Genomic DNA, 8,631 nt, shown 5'->3' with positions numbered 1-8,631 from the left:
ATAATGTGAAAACTATTTTTGTTGGTTGATAATATGTATCTTTGACATGCGTTATTCTTATTATTATTGTTGTTGTTGTGATGCTAAGAATTTTAAACATTTTTTTTATCGAAATGTAAGTGTTGTTTTACATATAAGTAAATTGATATTTTATTTTTACAATTAAAATACAGACTACATAAATAAAGGGATGGACAGACAGATAGATATCTAATAAGACGTTAAGAATTTAAAATTTTCGGGACACAAAATATGTTTATAGGTTATAAACGAGGCACATTGCCTTGAAAACTCGGAAATGCTGCTGCTCATGCAGTGAACAAATCTTCCGGGATGATCGAACATTACCTGTACAAACAACGAGTATTTCGCCACTAGCGCGGGGAAGGCTACAGCTATAGACTAAGGAGGCTGGACCATGAATACAGGCTGATGTTGAGTAGCGGTGACTGTAAGACACAGCATCAGACTTTGTAAGAACCTTAGCAGACTTGATGTTCTTAGCAGCTGTATGCACCCTAACATTAGCTCCGAAGAGGAATACCGAGGAGGATGTCTTGTTCTGGGGTAGACCAATGCATCACTACGCGATGAATTATGGTTGCAGTTTGGACACACCTGGATCTCCAGATAGCGACAAGAGTCAGTTGCAAATGCCTACGGCAGTGGTGAGATTACCTTCTTTATAGTTTTAGAAAATATGCTTTTGGGATTTAGATTATAGTCTAGTTAGATGATCAGTCTTCTACCACTTGGAATCAATACTAACCTAAATCTTTGGTAATAAGTGGAACGGTTTGATAATTGGTGATCAAATGTTTCGTTGTGAGGGTGTGGCATGAGAAACCCTCTTTAGGAATCCTTGTAACGTGTATGCTTTTGAAGGCTATATTTCGTTAATTATTGTTTTGATGCTAAAATGAGTTTTTGTTTGTTTCTTATACAATAAAGAAAATGTATTGAACTCGTAAGTATATCGCTCATACGGTGTTTTAAATTATGCATTAAAAATGAAAACATTTCCAAGAATACTGATACAAAAAGTTGATTAAAAAATTAATTCCTATCTATACATATAGCAGCTGGGTACTTGTTCGTATTTGATGCACGTGCACTGTTATCAGTAAACCGCGGGAGCTAAAAGCATATTCTAAGCATGCTGTGTAACAAAGAAAATACCGCATTTATAAAATTGCTACTCCATGCAGAAGCCTAGCTTCCATCGTTCTTAACACACACACACGGAACGCAAGCACGAGAAGTTGACAAGAGAGATTACACTTGCTGATAGAGCTTGGAGAGGAGATTGAGGGGGGGGGGGAGGTTTGAGCCAGACGAAAATGCATTATAAAACAAGTCGACGTTCGGCTGAGTAGCAGTAAGAGGCGCAGACAAAAAATAACTTTATAATCAAATTTTAAATTACAATAAAAGATTATTAAAAAGCAATAGCACTGGTGTACAGACGATCCAGATAACAATAGCACTGGTGTACAGACGATCCAGATAACAATAGCACTGGTGTACAGACGATCCAGATAACAATAGCACTGGTGTACAGACGATCCACATAACAATAGCACTGGTGTACAGACGATCCAGATAGCAATAGCACTGGTGTACAGACGATCCACATAACAATAGCACTGGTGTACAGACGATCCAGATAACAAGTTTAGATTCAGTGCTAAAAGCGTCTATAGTTTAAATAGCTTTTAGCCCTGAAACAATGTTGCTACACATATTTACATAGACGTGTATATAGAAAATAGTTTTGTGTATGGTAAAAAAAAAAAACGTAACAGTGAAATATGTATAGCAATTATAGTTTACAGTTTTTTCTTACTTTGTGCAGGTAAATATTTGTAAGATGAAACTGTGGAGCTAATGTTCATGGTTATTACTAATAAATTTACTTACATTAAACAACCAATCTTTGAAGAAAAAATACACATTTATACGAATGTTTTTATATTTTTGTACTTAACCTAAAACTACAGTCTGCTTAAGTTTTAACACTCTTCTCGGAAAGAACGAAACTACCGTAAAACTACTTTTACATTCACTCGTCTATTACTTGCTATAGGTTTCTGAGTTATACGGAAAGAAATGAATAATAATACTATAGTTATTAAAGATGATGAAAAATTATATACACAGATACTTATTTCAACAAGAGGTTGAGTTTTGATCACTGAAGAAAGGTTGTAGATGTTTAGAAAGTTTTCCCTAAAGAGGGCGACACACTACTTGATTCTTATATGTGCCGAGCGTTGTGGGTCTCTCTTGCCAGTAATAGTCCCGTTTGTATGTGATCGTAAACAGTAACACGGAATAATCTTGACTGGTCTGCTTCTCAATTATATTTACAAATATTTCATGATGTAAGTCATGACGAGATGCATATGATCGTGAAGTTTCACACTTTTCTCTGATTCTGAGTAAAATTGTAATACAACAAAATCTTGCAATACTAAATTTTAAGTTAGTAATTGGGACCCGAACTGAATTAAGGTATTTTATAATTACTTTTAGGATATAGTTTGACTTTATGTAAGCAACTAGGATACATGAGAGATTTGGGGTAAGAAACAATGTGAAACGACCATAAGATTTCTGGAGAAAAAAAAAATGTTATATTTACTCAATATTTCGCTAGAAAGATTCTTCTGGAGTGTTCTACAGACATTCTTAAGTTAACAGAGCACTCTTGAAGGAGCTGTAGGTTGAAATGTCGAGTAAATATAACATTTTTTCCCGAAATGACATGGTCGTTTCATACTGTTTGTTAACAGAATTATATAGATGTAGCTGGAATCGGAATTACTTGGACAAATATTAACCTGTCTTAGTTTTAAAAGCAGACTGTTAAAATCAATTGAGCTGTTACTTAATTTTTTGAATATTTATAATAAGATAATTGGACCTGGCGGGTACAAGTGGTTAAGGTACCCGAACTGTGAATTCAAAGGTCCATGATTCCCATCTCGTTGTCGCAGATAGGAGCTCTACACCTTGGAGATTAACGGATTAGAGTAAGCCATGGGTTGACGGTGGGTCATATTGACCAGTTTCCTTTTCTCTAGTCTATCAGTTCAAAATTAGGGACGGCTATCTAAGATAGCCCCTGTGTATCTTTGCGCTAACTTCCAAAACAAACAAACCAATAACATATCACGATTTTATCTCTGAATAGGTCTGTGAGTCATCAACAATATCAGAAGAATCCACTCGAAAGTCCTATATATAGGAATATTGTTTAGAATTACAGAAAAAAGACCGATATAGAAAAAAAAACTTACAGAAAGTTTTAAACAAACTATTTTTTTAGGTTTAGTAAATAATTGTTAATCTTTGTATTTAACCATTCATCCATGTATCTGTTTGTTTGTGTATTCATTCATTAATTTATGTATCTATCTCGAAATGGTGTATTTAAGTGTTTTACACTCACAAAAAAATAAACTTATTATTCCATAGGTATTTGAAGAACTTGTAGCATCTCGCTACAATTTCATTTTTCGTATTGTTAGCCGACACTGGGCAGCTGGTAAATAATTGAATAGAGTTGTTTAAACATTTGTTTAACAACAACCTCACAACTATAAAGGCTTGGTTTGGTCTGATATTTCATTGGTGGTAAGTGTCCAGGGTCACTGATGAGGAGTGGATTTCTCCGAAACTATTCTGGCTCACAGAAACACCCCCACTGAAAGAATAGACCATTTTAAGCATTTACTTGTTGTTAAACAAATGTTTAAATAACTCTATTCAATTATGTATCTATCTATTTGTTTGTTTATCCGTTCAATTATTAATCCATCTATACGTATCTGTGTACTCACGGTAAGGTTGTTGTAATAAGATACCAATCTTTGTCAAGGTTTATAGCCCATACGATCACCTAGGTCTAATTATTAACAATTTACATATTTCATAGAACTAGTTACTAATTAGTTATATCCTACGTTTCAGTTACTAATGTACTGCCATCTTCAAGGAAGTCCTTAGAAATACTTTTTCTGTGTTGATAGTTACTTTGATTCGAGCCTGGGTCTTCTTGATAGAAAGTTTCGTGCGTTATCCACTCGAACCCCGACTTTTAGCGTTGTAAGCCCACAAGCTTACCACGGGGGTAGGGATCAAAGAAGAGAGAGACCGAGATGTTATATATATGTATTGAAGTATATATACACATTTTCTTCGGTTAATGTATTTTCCTATTTATATCTTAATAAAAACGGAAATTTCAGTAGCAGTTGTAGATAAGAACAACTGTTCGTGCATAAAATAAACTTAATGTGGATGTGTCACTCTTTTTTTAAATAATAGTTTACACCTGATATAAATTGTAAAACAGTCAGCTATATTTACGAGAGTAAATTTCAGTAGTAAATGTCACGTAAGTATGCGCACGCGCGCGCGCGTGTGTGTGCCTTGATGCGTGCTTCCTAGTACAATTTGAATAATTATTCAAAAAGTAGGGATGAGTGAAGCGAAAAAATTATGAAAACAGGGCATTTGTTGTCACTGCTGAAACTTGTCAGTGTTTAATCAATTAATGTAATTGTAACTGCATTAAGTTACAAAATTGACCTATTTTTCCATTAGTTAAACTCCTTTGAATAACTGATCAGATCAGATTCAGGTTCTTTTCTTTCATTCCGTGTTGTTTGGTCTGTCCGTGTGCCATTTCTATTCGTTTACCTGAATCATATTAGTGTTGAGGTGTATTTTGAATAAACACCTTACTAGTTGCGTTATCAAGCAATAAAGAAATATAGTTTCAGATCTTCATGTGCATATTTATGAAATGTAATTAGCTAATTGTATTTGCGTTCAATGTTTTCAATCTAGAGTTGTAATGGATTACAATTTGGATGAAAACAACGCCGACAGAATACCAGTGATTTGGAATCTGATTATTACTATAATCTGAAACAAACAACATTACTCTAAATAACAAAAACCTGGGGCTATCTTGCAAAGTTAGTGCATGTTTGTAAAAAATAAAATAAATAGGGGAAAGGTAGTGCCGCTGAGAGACCTGCGTATGCATGCGCACAACTGTAACTGAATACACAGCTTCAATAATAAAATACCTTTTACCGTTCTCAAGGTAGTGCCGCTGAGAGACCTGCGTATGCATGCGCACAACTGTAACTGAATACACAGCTTCAATAATAAAATACCTTTTACCGTTCTCAAGGTAGTGCCGCTGAGAGACCTGCGTATGCATGCGCACAACTGTAACTGAATACACAGCTTCAATAATAAAATACCTTTTACCGTTCTCAACAGTGTATAAAATTTCAAAAATAAATCAGTACCATGAACAACAGAAAATAACGCCTCTTTTAAACACAATTCTGTGTTTACGCGAAATTGAATAATGAGAGTAACATGTTCAGTCAAATTTAAGCTTACACACTTTGAAGGAGTAACACTTCCATACTCCCTTACACACTCGTCTGCAGATGTTTGAAGGAGTAACACTTCCATACTCCCTTACACACTTGTCTGCAGTTGTTTGAAGGACTAACACTTCCATACTCCCTTACACACTTGTCTGCAGATGTTTGAAGAGTAACACTTCCATACTCCCTTACACACTCGTCTGCAGATGTTTGAAGAAGTAACACTTCCATACTCCCTTACACACTTGTCTGCAGATGTTTGAAGGAGTAACACTTTCATATTTCTTTTCACAGCTGACAGCTTGTCTACAAATGTTTGAAGGAGAAACACTTGCATATTCCCTTTTACAGCTGACAGCTTGTCTGTAAATATTTGGATTAGTAACACTTACATACTCCTATACACAGCTTGTATGTTGATGGTTGAAGGAGTACCACTCGTACACTCCCCCACATAACTTGTTTGTGAATATTTGTATTGGTATTACTTTCATACTTCCTTACACGTTTGTCTATAGATGTGTTAAAGAATTAACACTTTCATGCTCCCAAGGAAAATTTATGACGAATTTCGTCAAAATTTATCAAAAACAAAGCTTATATTTTGGAAACGTATATCCGCATTCATGTACATACGTATACTGATAAACAGAATAAAAATATACAGACTGAAGATTAACATACTAATTTCCATCAAAATTTTATAATAGCTAATATAATGTGGATATATATATATATTTAAATGCATGCATGTTTTCCCCTGGATATATATACATATATATATAAACCTGTTACTGGCAAAGATTAACATACTAATTTCCCTCAAAATTTTATAATAGCTAATATAATGTGGATATATATATATATATAAATGTATGTATGTTTCTCACTGGATACATATATATAAACCTGTTACTGGCAAATAAAATGGAAATTCAACAGACACAAGATGAACGCGTTACGTTAAGGTAAATAAAATAAATCGAATAATAACTTGAATAATTCGAATATATATTCATATTAAATACATGCACAGGTATGGAACGATATCCACTCCACTTTCTAACTTTGACTAGTTTTAGTATCTAATCTCTACACGTGTAAAAGCACGTAACAATAGCTAAGGCTGGGATCGCTGTACATTCAGAATGAGTTCGCCGATACTGTTTCTAATAAGATAATAAATTTTCTGCGAGAGAAGGGAGAAAACGCCGTAAAACAGACATGTAATGTACTGCCTGCTTTTCTTTCAATCAACTAACTGTTGTTGTATAAGAGACACAGACAATAGAAGCCAGAAATCTATTCTATAACAACAAACGCCCTAAAAATTAAAGTCTTTTATCTACGCAGAGCAAATCTAATTTTCAAATTTATATGCTTGATGGAAAACATTAAAGGCCCGCGCTGCTTGAGAAGAGAAGTCATTTGTTATTATTTTAAACAATAGAAGTGTGTATCTATCTATCTGGACTTTGTTTTGAGCTTGAGGTGGGCAACAACGATAAGTAAATTCTGTGTCAAGAAATTTAGGAAGTAAATACGTAGGTGCAGGATGACTCAATGGTTGTCATGGTAACTGGGTTTTGTTGGATATACCTTTGATTACACGAAGTTATCAGCCAAGTTATACAGTGAACTGCACGCGCGGTCGCTAAATTACAAAAGCTGATGCCTTATGCAAGAGTAATTTGCGCACGACCGTCTTCACGTGGACACAAGCACTCTTCTGGATAGGCGCACTTTTCTTAAGCTCGAAACGCGTTGCCCTGGCAAAAGAATGCGTTATCTTGAAGTCACCACACAGTACTAAAGGGATTATTTAATTCGCTTCCATTATTTCATAACCATTATCAATAACAAATAATAAAGTGGACACAAAATTATCAGGGTGTGTCTGTTCGTTGAGGAAAGAATTATTTCGAATTGCGTCAAAAAAAAGCACAAAGTTGAAATATTTCACCTTGAAGTTGTCTGGCTTACGTAATGCGTTTATGATACTGAGCAAAGAGTCAAACTAAAATTGAACTAAAACTCTCCCTACATTGCAAAAGTCAGCGTTCGAGAGAAAAATCGTCTATATTTCTTTATTCTGTTCATCTATTCCAAATGTACAATATATATATACCACTAGAAATTGGCCTATTTTCGTCTCTGCCTCTCTCTAAACAATTGATCATGTCTCTTTCTTTTTTTTTGCCGTATAGTATTGTAGCTAGCTTATTAGGTAAATAATTCCATAAACTGTCACCAAAGCAACTTATCCTGTAATGTCTTGAATGATTAAAGTACTGAATGACCCGTGTATTAAAACCATACTGTATTGTGATATGTGTCTCATTTAAATATTACTAATTAATATATTCTCTATGTTTAGTACGGATTATTTACGTATAAATACACACGGAAAATATTTTTTTCTCATAGGTATCTAATACCATAAGCACGTCAATTAAATCGCGAAAGAAACCAGAACCAGCACTCGAAAAAGTTCAACAGCTTGAGGATTTACAACACTTTGTAACAGTTCATGAGTGTTTGTTTTTTGTCATCTTGTGGTTTATACATGTGGTTTTATACAAACGTTCTTGCATGAATAAACGTTTCTTTTTGTGTTCTCATGCTCATGTTTACTTAAGTAAATTAATAAGATAAGTAAAACTCACTGGATACTTACGGCTTAGCCTTACGTATAACCCTACTTTTGAGAAAACTGTTTAAGTTTATGAAACTGTACTTTCATCAATGCTGTATGTTCATCGATACTTTAAATCTACCACAGCTGTATGTTCATCATTATTGTACGCTCATTACTGCTGAGTGTTCATCAGAGCTGTAAGTTCACCACAGCTCGAAACGCCATTGAGAATTATACATAAATGAGATTACCCAAGCAATAGTAAGGATAATAATATTAGGTGGTCAAGAAATTAATGTTGCGTTTTGAAACTCTTTCATTAACCACACCCCAAAAACGAACCGCCTAAAAGTCATGTTAACGTAGCCTATATAATGTGTAAAGTTTAGTATACTCTAATCCCTTATAGTGATGGCACACGACGAGATACACATTCGGCATGTAATGCTGTTTGAATACAAGAAGGGAAACAATGCCTCTGTAGCTACAAATAATATCAAAGATGTTTATGGAAATATTTTGAATGTTCGTAAGTGTCAACGATGGTTCAGCATATTTCGTTCAGATGACTTTATC

General features: G+C 34.4%; 1 long non-coding RNA gene across 1 annotated transcript in view; it reads left to right on the top strand.

Moving 5' to 3' along the window:
* The first annotated feature begins 294 nt into the window (after positions 1-294).
* Positions 295-8,631, top strand: part of LOC111085135 — a 97,541-nt gene continuing 89,204 nt past the window's right edge. Inside the window, exon 1 of the long non-coding RNA XR_002609979.1 lies at positions 295-668. This is a non-coding gene — a long non-coding RNA (uncharacterized LOC111085135). The remainder of the gene's footprint in view (positions 669-8,631) is intronic.

The sequence above is a fragment of the Limulus polyphemus genome, unplaced genomic scaffold (genome assembly GCF_000517525.1).
Source record: "Limulus polyphemus unplaced genomic scaffold, Limulus_polyphemus-2.1.2 Scaffold250, whole genome shotgun sequence".
Lineage (NCBI taxonomy): Eukaryota > Metazoa > Arthropoda > Merostomata > Xiphosura > Limulidae > Limulus > Limulus polyphemus.
The sequence above is the reverse complement of the archived record's forward strand: the minus strand, read 5'-3'. Positions and strand labels throughout refer to the sequence as shown.